General features: G+C 32.9%; 1 protein-coding gene across 2 annotated transcripts in view; it reads right to left on the bottom strand.

The window, feature by feature from the left end:
• Positions 1 to 13,707, bottom strand: part of LOC114333480 (monocyte to macrophage differentiation factor 2) — a 67,941-nt gene that overhangs the window by 34,346 nt on the left and 19,888 nt on the right. The window contains exon 1 of one of the 2 annotated variants that reach the window (XM_028283368.2): positions 2,663 to 2,893. The exons of the other annotated variant lie outside the window; for it this stretch is intronic. The gene's annotated coding sequence lies outside the window, so the exon portion shown is untranslated. Of the gene's footprint in view, positions 1 to 2,662; positions 2,894 to 13,707 lie in introns of those variants that run through there. 2 annotated transcript variants of the gene reach the window in all.

The raw sequence follows: 13,707 nt of genomic DNA, 5'->3' as shown, positions 1-13,707 counted from the left end.
AATAAAAATAGCTATTTGTATAACAAGGGAGGAAAGTGCTACTTTTCCTCCCGAGAATGAAGTTTACTGCCCGACGCGTAGCGGAGGGCAGTAATCATTCAAGGGAGGAAAAGGCACTTTACTCCCATGTTATACATATGGTTTTTCCACCTTCCTCAAATAACAAGTCATTTTTTCATTTTTACTTTATTTATTTATGTAACTAACCAACAAAATTTGTTAGAACTAAAACTAATAAGTAGGTACAATATAACTGTCAACTGTCAATAATATAAGTCAAATTATTAATGTAAACATTGTTAAATCAGAATAACAATTTACTGTTTTTTACCATTCTGCAAAATACAGAGTGTTTTTAAATAAACGTTAAAATGTATAGATACTTACGTAATAGAAAATAGAGATTGTACAGGGCGTCAATAAGTTATATTTCATGAATGAAATACCATGACGTCACTTTTACTTTTCCTCCCTAGGGAGGAAAAATATTTTCCTCCCTAGGGAGGAAAAGTACAACTTTGCTCCCTACAATCAGGTCCGGAAAAGTATACTTTCGGTAGAGGTAGGTGGAAATAACAATTTACCTGATATTTGTCAATGCTAGTTTGTTTTTCAAACCAAACGCATCTAAAACTTTACTGTTGAATTTAGAAAATTGGGGATCACGAAATTAATATCGTAAAAGAAGAGATCGAAGTCATACTGAACAAAAGAAACGAGAACAATATACCATGGTTCAGAAAAGAAATAAAAGAGAAATGTAAAGGGAAACGAGAGGCCTACATACATGAAGTATAAAACATCAAGTACTCCAGAATACAGACACCTATAGAAGAATACGAAATGAAACGAAGTAGTTGGTAAGAAGAACAAAAAATGAACACTGGGAATAGTTTACAAAACGGATCGAAAGCGACTTCTACGGTACACAAAAACAAATATGGAGATTCATAAGAAACCAACGGAAAGAAATTGTAGAATTGAAGGAATATACAATAACATACCAGCAAACGAATGGGAAAGATACTTGACGGAACTGTTTAAAGGAAAGGAAAATAATCAACACAATAACGTACCGGAATTAACACACGAAATAGAAATTAGTTTTCAGGAAGTAGAGCCATAAATTCACTCAAAAATAAAAAGTCACCAGGACTAGACGGAATAACCAACGAGCTTCTAAAATACGGAGGAGAAAGTTTAACCCTAGAGGTGACAAAACTTATACAAAAAATAATATTGTACTGCAAGATACCAAATGCATGGAGAAAAGCATAATGATACCAATGTTCAAGAAAGGAGACAAAGAAGACCCCAACAATTATAGAGGTATAAATCTACTGAACACCGCACTTAAGCTAACCACAAAAGTCCTAACCAACAAAATCAATAAACTAACATTTTTATCAGATGAACAACAAGGATTCAGATCCGGAAAATTCTGCTAGACACCGTACTTGTATTGAAACAGATAACAGAAAAGGCCATCGAGTAGGTACAATAAACCAGCATATCTATGTTTTATAGACCTGACAAAGGCTTTCGATCGGATCAAAATCGAAGACGTCTTACACCTACTGTATAGAAGAAACATAACAATCAATATTATACAAACCATCGAAAACATCTACTTCGATAATCGAATACAGGCAAAGATAAATGAAAAACTAACACACTTTATACCAGTACAAGGCAGTACGTAAGAGTCATGGTTACAGAATGGGGAACAAAGAAATTCAAATATTATGTTATGCAGATGACGCCGCATTAATCGCCGAGACAGAAGACGATCTCCAAAGATCGCATCTTCAATGCAACAGCCATATAATACAATATGATAATATCAGCAGAAAAATACCAAATATATGACAACATCTAAATACCCACTACGATGTAAAATCGAAATTGATGGGAAAATAATAAAGCAGGAAGCAAAGTTTAGATATCTGGGCACAGATATAACCAGTTACGGAGATGTTGAAGAGGAAGTATGACAACAAAGCTTAAAAGCAAGTAAAGTGGCGGGATCTGTTATGACACAATCTGGAAGAACAAACACCTATGACAAGACACAAAAGCAAGGATCTATAAAGCAGCAATTAGACCTATATTGACATACACGGCGGAGACAAGACCTGATACATCTAAAACGAGACGACTACTAGAAATAATAGAGATGAAAATACTTCGACGAATATCAGGGAAAAGTTCGTTGGATAGGAAGAGAAGCGAAAATATAAGATCATGAAATGTAAAAGACATAAATAGATGGGTAACAAAATGGAAACAGGAGTGGAACGAACACATTTGTAGAGTGGCAGAGGATAGGATAGTACGAATAGCACTAGATAATTCACCAAATGTACGAAGAAGTATTGGCAGGCCAAGATAAAATTTGTGCGATAATTTAAACAATTTAGGAGGCTTATATTGAAGAAAAAACAGGCTTTAAAACCTATATATAAAAGGAAGAATAAGAAGAAAGAAGAGAATATTATGATGTACAGAAAAATTACCAGAGGGAGAGCTATAATAGGCAGAGAAGAGAAAACTCAAAAAGTTCAAAAATCAAGTCTTCTATAAATGAAAGGCCGTGATGATATGGTATTGGTACAAAAGAAACTGTGATATGTACGATTCCTTAACTAAAATAACAATTTACCTGATATTTGTCAATGCTAGGTTTTTATTTCAAACGATTCTAAAACTTAAGCGTTTTTATTAGGTTAGTACAGCATTACATTAAACAGTGATGAACACTTCGTTTATCCTTCGTGCAAAAGATTGCTCTATTAAAAATAATAGAACACAATAACACTACCTAACAATCAGGATATTCGGTTGATTAAAAAATTGCATAGCAATTTGTTTTTATAACTGTTTGGATATCCACAACGGGCACGACACAAAGTCTCTTGCGCAACTAAAAGGATTATAACGAGAAAATGAGGAGATCTGTGTACTTGAGAAAATTACGCGATTACGTTACTATTAGTATAAAGGGTGATTCTTCCAGGACTCTGACATAAAATGGATTCTATTTTACAGGACATAAGAACATATAGCGAAATATAGCAAATGTTAAGACTATAATATTTTTTGAAAAATAGGGTAATAAATTACAGGTGAAGAAAAATGGAATTAAAATAAATTATTAATAGTAATAATTTAGATACCTAGATAAGCTAAGCATAATCCGTGATAATTGATATGCTAAGCATACAGAGTGTCCCAAAATGTGTCATTATAAGGCAGTGGATGGAAAAATACAGGACTAAAGAAACAAAACGGTCATTGATTTTGAGGCAGCATATGATGGAGTTCCTTGAGAGATTCTGTATTGGGCGCTCAATAATAATGGAGTTCCGGTGAATATGTAATGTAGGATTGCACCAAGGCTCAGTGCTTAGTCCTTATTTATTCTCATTCGTTTTGGATCAGATAAGAGCTAAACTACATTGTAACATTTCCTTAGTGCTTAATTTATGCTAATGATGTATATGCCAGTCGGGATAGAGACGAATAACAGGCCTAACCTTGCATTAGGAGCTGTCCCAAATTTTATTTTTCTAATCTTTAGGGGGGCTCAATAGTAGTGTAAATTTAAAATCTCGACTGAATTGCGGTGTTGCGTTAGTCGCCATCTTGATTTTAAACGAGAACCGTTTTTGCTCAATATCTCCGCCATTTTCAACTTTTCGACAAAAAGTATAACGACCAAAATTGTTGAAAATACGATTTTCTATAATTTATATTATTACAATTTTTTCGTGCGGTCGATATTTTCCGAGTTATGGCGGAAAATATTGACAGTTAGAGCATAGTTATTGAATTATTTCGTTTATTATTAGTTTTGCGACAAAAATGTTCCTATACAAAAATAGAGAGAATTAAATTCTACACAACTTTGATTTTGTTAATTTTTTTGCTAAAATTAATATTTAAGGTAGTACGGATGGGGTAATGGCGCGAGCGTAAGAACTGATTGATTTTATAGCAATTGTTTTTGTTCAATATCTACGATATTTTCTACTAAAATTGTTCAAAATATGATTTGCTACAATTTCTCCTTAACAATTTTTTTCACGCTGTTGATATTTTCCGAGTTACATGGGAAAATAGTAAAAAGTGGTGGGGGGAGCAAATTATTTAATTGAATCTTGTTTCCGAACTGCCTCAAATTTTATAATTCTATCCTTTAGGGGAGATCAATAGTAGTTTAAAGTTAAAATCTCGACTGAATTCCGTGGCTGTATTAGCCGCCATATTGATTTTAAATGAGAACTGTTGTTACTTAATATCTCCGCCATTTTCAACTTTTCGACAAAAATGGTGGGAACTAAAATTGTCGGAAATGCAATTTCCTACATTTTGTTTTGCACAATTTTTTTATGCGAATAATATTCTCCCAGTTAAGGGGGAAAATAGTGGAAACGGAGGGGAAGCATAATTATTGAATTGTCTCATTTATTATTAACTTTACGACATAATTGTACATAAACAAAAATAAAGAGAATTATATTTTATACAATTTATAAGTACATATTTGTTGTAAAACTAATAATAAACGAGATAATTCTATAATTCAATAATTATGCTCTAACTGTCACTATTACCCCCCCCCCATAACTCGGAAAATATAGACCGCAAGAAAAAAATTATAATAATTTAATAATAACAATTATATAACGAAATTATAGAAAATAAAATCGCATTTTCAACAATTTCAGCTTCTACACTTTTTGTCGAAAAGTTGAAAATGGCGGAGATATTGAGCAAAAACGGTTCTCGTTTAAAATCAATATGGCGGCTAACGCAACGGTGGAATTCAGTCGAGATTTTAAATTTATACTAACATTGACCCTCCCGAAAGATTAGAAAAATAAAATTGGGGGCAGCTCGTAAGGCAAGGTCAAATGCTATCCCGAATGGGCTAGTAGCGCTGCCGCGCTGGTAGGAAATAGTGTAAGCGACTCGGAGCAAAAGCTGGAAGAGTGGAGAAAAGCTCCTGAGGATAAAGGTTTAAAACTTAAACACAAAGGTAGGACATAAAGAGTATTTGGAATGTTCATTTAAAGATGGGGTTGCTCCAAATAAAATGGTATCTTTGGATAATGAAATGATTGCAAAAAAAAGTAATAGTTTTAGGTACCTAGGATCAGTATCACACAGTAATAGGGAAATAGATTGAGACGCATGTAATAGAATTAGGGTTGGGTTGATGAAGTGGAAGGAAGCGAGTGGTGTTTTGTGTGACAGCAAAATTCCAATAAAGCTGAAGGGAAAATTTTACAAAACAAACATAAGACCGACTGCGATGTACGGAACTGAATATTGGGCAGTTAAAAATAAAGAGGAACAACGAATGCATATATCCGAAACGAGAATGCTTAGAAAAATTAGTATATTTGAGTAAGTCTAGGGGTGGCACCAATTGATGCCAAAACAAGAGAACATAGGTTAAGATGATTTGGCCATGTTCAATATCGAGACGTTTATCAATCAATGCGAAGAATTGCTGAACTATGGGTTCTTAGAAGGAGTAGGAGGGGAAGACCAAATAATACCTGGGATAATGGAGAAATACAATTAGGGAAAAGCAGGCAGGCAAGAATATTTATACCGCACAATGGAACATATTGGAATGACTCAAATCCCACCTTAGTTCAGGGGATCAGGACGCAAGGAAAATTCGGTTTTAACGTTAGCTGTTTTCTCCAGCCTAATAAATTAGTTTTTCATGTATTTGGTGATAAACTAACTGATGTCTGATACACAGTGTGTTCCAACAAAAATTTGACCCCCTCCCCCCTTCCTCCCTCCCCCACCCCGCAAAACCTCAGGAACCAAGAGCTGCTTCAAAATTAAAAAAAAACGTCAATTTATAATGGGAGGGGGACGAATTTTCATGCAAAATTCATGCCCTCAAATGTAACCCCCTACTGCCCCGTATCAACCCCCACTTTTTTTTAAATAGCAAGTGTGGTCGAGTGGCACATCATTTAGGTAATTTTTTTCTCTACAGGACACTCTATTTTTTTTATTTACGTAATAAGTTTAAAGATAATTTTGGACTTAACAAATGTATTATAAATTAGTTAAATCCAAAATTGTCTTTAAAGTTATTCCGAAAATTAAAAAAAAATAGGGGGTCCTGTACAGAAATAAAATACCTTTCAAATTATGTGCAGCTCGACTACACTTACTATTAGAAAAACTGGGGGGCTGTAAGGGGTTACATTTGATGGCATGAATTTAGCATGAAAATTCGTCCCCCTTCCAATACAAATTGACGTGTTTTTTTTAATTGTGAAGAAACTCTTGGTTTCTGAGTTTCTGGGGAGGGGGTCAAATTTTTGTTGGAACACACTGTATAGATATCTTAGAAAGGAATTTAAATGACATTTATAATGAGAAATATTTGGCTGAGAGGAATACATTTTGGTTCCAACAAGATGAAGCACCTGCCAATATGGTTAATTCAAAGGAAATTATTTAAATGAAAAATTTCATCATCAGTGGATTGGAACTTATGGGTCTATTAGATAGCCCCCTAGTTTACCAGAATTAAAGCCTCCTGATTTTTCTATTTGGGAATATTTAAAAACCAATTGCATAAGATTTGTAAGAAAAAGGTGTTAATTATTATTACAATAAAAGAGAGGTTCAATAACACTACTTATTAATAAGGATATTCGGTTGTTTGTATAACTGTTTAATTTGTTTTTATAACTGTTTAATTGTAATATAATTTAATTTGTTTCTAATTTATTTCTATAACTGTTTGGATGTCCACAACGGGCACGATACAAAGTCTCTTGCGCAACTAAAAGGATTATGGATAACGAGAAAATGGAGAGATCTGTGTACTTGAAAAAATTACGCGATTAAGTTGTGGCTAGTATAAAGGGTGATTCTTCCATGAGTATGACATAAAGTAGATTCTATATTATATTACTTATATTAGCACAAGAATATTGCCTACAGGTGGAGAAAAATGGAATTAAAATAAATGATTAGTAATAATTTAGACACCTAGATATGCTAAGCATCTGAATGGCTCAAATATCGCCTTCTGGTTCTACTTTCGGTTGCTTTGGGTGAAAACCTGGGACTTACGAAGTCCAATTACTTGTTCTGTATTTCTTTTTCGCAGTTATATTCTCTTGTGAAGACAGTTTCTAAGTACCTAGGCCTAGGTACTCAAATCTTTAAACTTCTTCGAATTTATATTGCGTCCCCTTTGCTTTTGTCATTGTTATGTATTGCTCCCAAACGAAATGTTTATTTGTCCTTTCCGTAGGTTATTCGTTAATAATTCGTTTTTTCTTCATTTATATACAATCCCTTGGTTGCTACTACCCTCTCTTCGAGTTTTATGACGGTTTCCATTAGTTCTATTTTGCTTCTAGCCAAGATTTCCAAATCGTCCGTAAATGCTAAGCACTGATGTTTTTTGTGGTATATCAGACCTTTTTTTTATAATATTATGCTAAACATTGTAGATGGTAATGGATCACCCTGCCACACTATTTGTTTGACCTCAAAGCTTTCTGTTAAACTATTGTTAAACTAGTAGAATAATGCACGTTGCATAAATAAATAAATATGACATGTGGGAATATTGAAAGATGAAAAACGACGGGTTGTAGGTACATCAAAAGAAAAATGGAGAAAACCTATAATACGTAATACCAGCAATATTTTAAGAAAACCCTGAATATTAATGAAGATCATACATATTATGTTCTATGTACCACGTAAACATATCTAATATACATATAATATCTAATAATAGTCCAGGGCCCATCTGTTTTGAGATGGACGTTGAGAGGTGACTCAAATTTTTTTGCAGAAATTTCTTGAAAATAACTCAAATAATAATATTTGAGTTATCCTCCCTCTTAAAAAGGTCCGGAACATTGTTTAAATAATTAAAATGTCAAAAAATGAAGGAAAAATTCGATTTTCTTCTTCGTTTTTTGATTATAACTTTAAAAGTATTCATTTCCGAGAAAAGATGTACTAACATAAAAGTTGCGTAATTAAATTTACTACAATATAAAATTAGTTAAAAATTTTAAAAATAGTCACACTTGTTGCAAAATAGCAATAATTGCGAAAAAACCATACAAAAACAAGTATTCGCATTTTACATTTTTCAACCATTTATGCTACACTTAGGATATTCATATTTCAGCCAGAAAAACTTCATGATACAGTAAAATAATACTGTAAATTTCATTAAGATCGGTTCAATAGATTTTGCAAAATAAATTTTGCAATCTAGCTTTCGCAAAAAAAATTAATTTTTTCAAAATGTTACACGACTGAAAATAAAACAGATATTCTCCTTTTCATGAACATTTTTCAGTGCGTCACAAATTATAGAAAAAAAGGTAAGTCCGTGATAATACACATTTATGACATTTATTCTAACGTGACATTTTAGTTAAATCTGACAGTTGTCAAATTTTATTTTCAATTTGGAATAAAACCAAATCAATTGTGTCTATATTGCATTTATAAAATGGTATTTTCTTTCATTTGTATAGTCTTATAAATTGTACAGATTATTTTGATAATATTATTATTTTATTTAATAAATAATTCTTTTTTGATTATGGCGCCATCTGTCGACAACTAGAATAATCACCGAACTAGAATAATTACCAAAGTATTAACAGACGTGCCTTTTTTTCTGTCACATACAATTTAATGCGTTAGAGAGAAATCGAAAAACTGTGACGCACTGAAAGATGATCATGAGAAAAAGAATAGCAAGTTGAATTTTTTTTTGCATATAGAAGTGTACTGTACCTTTCATTTGCAATTTGTAAAATTAAAATTGATTAACTACCACGGCGTCAGGAATTTTGTTAAATTAACATTAATTATTGGTGCTACGCGCAGGACAGCGGTGTTCGGTTCAAACAAGTTGATTTCCACCAAAATTTCTTCCAATCTTTATCTAATATATTATTTTCTTACTCTACATTTTGTTGTATTTTAATATTTTAATTCCACAAAAATCAAACTAATTTTATTACTGTTTGTGAAATATTGTTTAAACAATTGCATATGTATAAAAATAATAAACTTTTATTCTCTAAGTTAAAATATATGAACAAAGAAAATTTTTGCTAAAAAAAGCGTTATTTCAAAGGATAAAGTAAGTGTTTTTATTTTGCAATAAACAAATTTAATTATTTATGTCGAAATGTAATAAGAATTAAAATGTATCAATCATTATCAAAGGTCATTGGAATGCCCAATCACAGCAAACTATCCGCTGTCCTGCGCACAGCACCAATCATTAATGTTAATTTAAAAAAAATCCTGACGCCGTGGTAGTTAATTGATTTTAATTTTGCAAATTGCAAATGAAAGATACAGTACAGTTCTATACGCAAAAAAAACTTCAACTTGCTATCTGCTTTATTTTCAGTCCCGTAACATTTTGAAAAAATGAATTTTTTTTGCGAAAGCTGGATTGGAAAATTTATTTTGCAAAATCTATTGCACCGATCTTAACGAAATTTACAGTATTGTTTTACTGTATTATATAGTTTTTCTGGGTAAAATATTAAGGTCCTAAGTGTAGCATAAATGGTTAAAAAACGTAAAATGCGAATACTTGTTTTTGTATGGTTTTCTTGGCAATTATTGCTATTTTGCAACAAGGGTGACTATTTTTTAAATATTTCACTAATTTTATGTTGTAGGAAATTTAATTACGCAACTTTTATGTAAATACAACTTTTCTCGAAAATGAATACTTTTAAAGTTATAATAAAAAAACCAAGAAAACAATCGAGTTTTCCCTTCATTTTTTGACATTTTGATTATTTAAACAATGTTCCGGACTTTTTTGAGAGGGAGGATAACTCAAATATTATTATTTGAATTATTTTCAAGCAATTTCTGCAAAAAAATTTGAGTCACCTCTCAACGTCCAAATGTACTAATATTTTTACAGATGCGCCCTGGTCTATAAAGAAAGTAAACAAATTCGAATAAGAAAATTTTGCTCAGTACACAACACCATAAAAGTCAAACAATATTTCACTGATAAAAGCTTGCTTAACTGTAATGTATGCAAAATATTATTATTGTTATTATTCTGAGAGTATCACCCGTATAATTAGCTAATAGAAATACTCACTTTAGGGATTCCTCGACGTCAATGCGCATCCAAGGGTTTACGTAACTTCTTTATGTAACTAACTGTGCTACGCTCGCATGATACCTTTAATCTACATGTGAAATCCATGGGGGAATATTGAAATTGTTTTAATTTTTAGAGCTCGTTTTTGTATTAATAATCCGGGTATTGAAGACCAATTTTTGTGTTTCAAATAATTTTCTCATTTTTGTTTCCCCTAATAACAAAACACATTCAGAAGGAAACATGGGCAGACTACTTTCGATCTATATTTGCTAAAGGTGACGATAATGAATAACCAATACCTGAAGTGACGACAAACGAAGAAATAAACATTGACGAAGGAGATGTAAAGGAAGCATTAAGGAAATTTAAAAATATAAAATCACCAGGAGAGTACGGAATCTCCTAAAGTACGGAGGACAATATCTGACCAAACAACTATTCAAACTAATTTAAAAAATAATGGAACAAAACAGAAAACAACAAAAATGGTGATCAAGTATTCTAATAATTCTCTTCGAAAAGGGAAGGGAGATAAATCGGACCCGGAATATTACAGAGGAATTAACTTATTAAACACAACATTAAAATTAACAACCAAAGTGATAACAAACAAATTGAATGAAATTATACCATTAGCAGAAGAACAACAATATTTAGGTCGGGAAGATCATGCACCGACTCTATATTTATAATGAGGCAAGTTCAAGAGAAATCATTAGAATACAACAAACCGGTATATTTATGTTTCTGGACCTTAAGAAGTCCTCTGACATTAGATGTATTCTACTTAAGAGAGTCACTTTTAGGAATAATTTAAAAGATCCAAAATATCTACCAGAAAAACACAATAAAAGTAAAAGTTGAAGAAGAGCTAACTGACCCAATTGAAGCTGGCAAAAGGATAAGACGAGAGTATTCCTTCTTCTTCTTTAAGTACCGTGCCCAAATTTTTAGGCATGGGTAGCTTCCATAACAATTTGCCGATATCGTTCTCGATCTTGTGCGGCATGTAACAATTGATCTGCTGATAAGCCAGTCCATTGACGAAGGTTTCGGAGCCATGAATATTTCTTTCGACCAATTCCTCTTTTTCCGTCGATCTTTCCATTGAGTATTAACTGCAGCATCCTGTATCTGCTACCTCTCATTATATGCCCCAGATATTCAAGTTTTCTCTTTTTTATCATCTTCATTAAGTCACCTTCGCCTTGACCTACTCTGTTTAAGACTTCTCTGTTTGAAATGCGTTGAACCCAAGATATTCTGAGCATTCTACGATACGACCACATCTCAAAGGCTTCTAATTTGTTCATCATGTTAACCTTCATGATCCAGGTTTCACATCCATATAGTAATACAGGATACACATAACATTTTAGGAACTTGATTCTTAGTTGTAAATTCATCTGAGAGTTGCTCAGAATAGATATAAGTTTCATAAATGCTCCTCTTGCAATTTCTATACGAGTTTTAATTTCTTCATCCGGATTTAGTGTCTCGTTTATCCAACATCCTAGGTATTTAAAATGGTTAACTTTTGTTATTGATTCATCACTGACAATTAGTTGCATAGGGCCGACGTCTTGTTTACTAACCACAAGTAACTTTGTCTTTGTTGCATTTATGTTAAGTCCGTTATTGGAGCATTCTCTAGTGACTCGATCAATAAGGAATTGAAGATCTTCGATATTTTCAGCCATGATCGCGGTGTCGTCTGCATATCTGATGTTGTTAATAGTTTCTCCCCCGATTCGAACTCCACATTGTCCTTCCAAGGCTTCATTAAAAATTATTTCTGAGTATAAGTTAAACAAAGTTGGGGATAACACACAACCCTGTCTGACACCTCTTTGAATGCAAATTTTGTCTGTTTCTTTGCCGTCTACCAGAATAGAAGCTTCTTGATTCCAATATAGATGTTGTAAAAGTCTCAGATCTTTATCATCTATTCCAATCATTTCTAGATATTCAAACAACCTATCATGTTGAACTCTATCAAACGCCTTCTCAAAATCTATAAAGCAGACGTAAATTGGTTTCTGTACTTCCCATGATCGTTGAAGTAATGTTAACATTGAGAACAAAGCTTCCCTTGTTCCCAATCCTTCTCTGAAACCGAATTGTTTGTGTCCCATTGTCTCTTCACATTTCTGCTTGATTCTATTAAGAATTATCTTAAGAAGTAGCTTGAGAGAGTGGCTCATGAGACTAATTAGTCTAAAGTCTTTACATGATGATGTATTAGGTTTTTTTGGGAGTGGAATAAATGTAGACTCCAACCATATCTGTGACATCATTCCAGTCTCGTATACCTATATGGTTATAAATGTTTGTTAATTGTGAGACATTATCGTCATCCAGAAGTTTGAGCCAGTCTGATGGTATTTGATCAGGGCCTGGAGATTTCCCATTTTTGCTCTGTTTGATGGCTTTCTCTACTTCCGCTTTTAAAATACTAGGACCAGTATTCGTATACTTTGTGGTGTTAAGTGGTGGCCTCGTATCCAGGAAGAGCTCTTTTATATAGTTAGTCCATTCTTCCTTTTTTTCATCCAAGTCGAGAATTATGTTACCTTTGGAGTTTCTCATAAAGTGAGGAGTTCTTTTTCTCTGAGTGTAGGTAATTTGTTTAAGCTTTTTATGTATATTAAACTCGTCATGTTTTCTTTGTAGTTCTTCCATTTCACGACATCTTTGTTCAATCCAGTCCTCTTTTGCTCGCTTAACCTCGTATCTTATTTGTCGATATATCTCTCTAGACCGAATCTCGTCTTTGTTTTTCCAATTTCTTCTTTGTTGAATAAGGTCTAGTATTTTATCGGTCATCCAATCCTTTTTCTTTATTGGGTCTTTTTCTGGTTTCAAAACTTCATTTGCTATGGTGACCATGGCGGAATTCATGATATCTAGATTTTGACCGATATTTTCTTGTTCAGATCTTTCTAACTGTTTTTTAATCTCACGATTTATCTTATTTCCGAACTCATCTGCTATTACGGCATTTCTTAGGAGTCGAGTATTAGGTTTCTTCTGCTTTGTGGGGGCTTTTATTCTTTTTAGTTTTAGTTTGAATCCAGCACAGAGCAGATTAGCAGATTATGGTTAGTTGCTGCGTCTGCACTTGGGTATGTTTTTGCAGATGTAATACTGTTTCTAAACCTTCTATTAATGATAATGTAGTTAATTTGATTTCTGACTATCTTTCCCTCTTGATCAGCTGGAGATTTCCAGGTATATAGTCGTCTTTTAGGTTGCTGAAACAAAGTATTTGCTATAATGCATTTCTCTTCTTGGCAGAACTGTATTAGTCTTTGCCCTCTTTCGTTCCTTTCTCCAAGTCCATACTTTCCGGTTATATCTTGTGTGATTTCGGCACCAACTTTTGAGATGAAGTCTCCCATAATAATTGTAGCTTCATGTTTTTTTGTGCTCCGGAGAATTTGTTTAATTTCGCTGTAGAATTGCTCAATTTCTTCATCTGGTTTGTCAGCTGTTGGTGCATAGACTTGTATTATATTAATATTCAGCAGTTTATT

Source organism: Diabrotica virgifera, chromosome 1 (genome assembly GCF_917563875.1).
Source record: "Diabrotica virgifera virgifera chromosome 1, PGI_DIABVI_V3a".
NCBI lineage: Eukaryota > Metazoa > Arthropoda > Insecta > Coleoptera > Chrysomelidae > Diabrotica > Diabrotica virgifera.
Note: the sequence above shows the minus strand (reverse complement) of the source record. Positions and strands in the feature narration are given on the sequence as shown.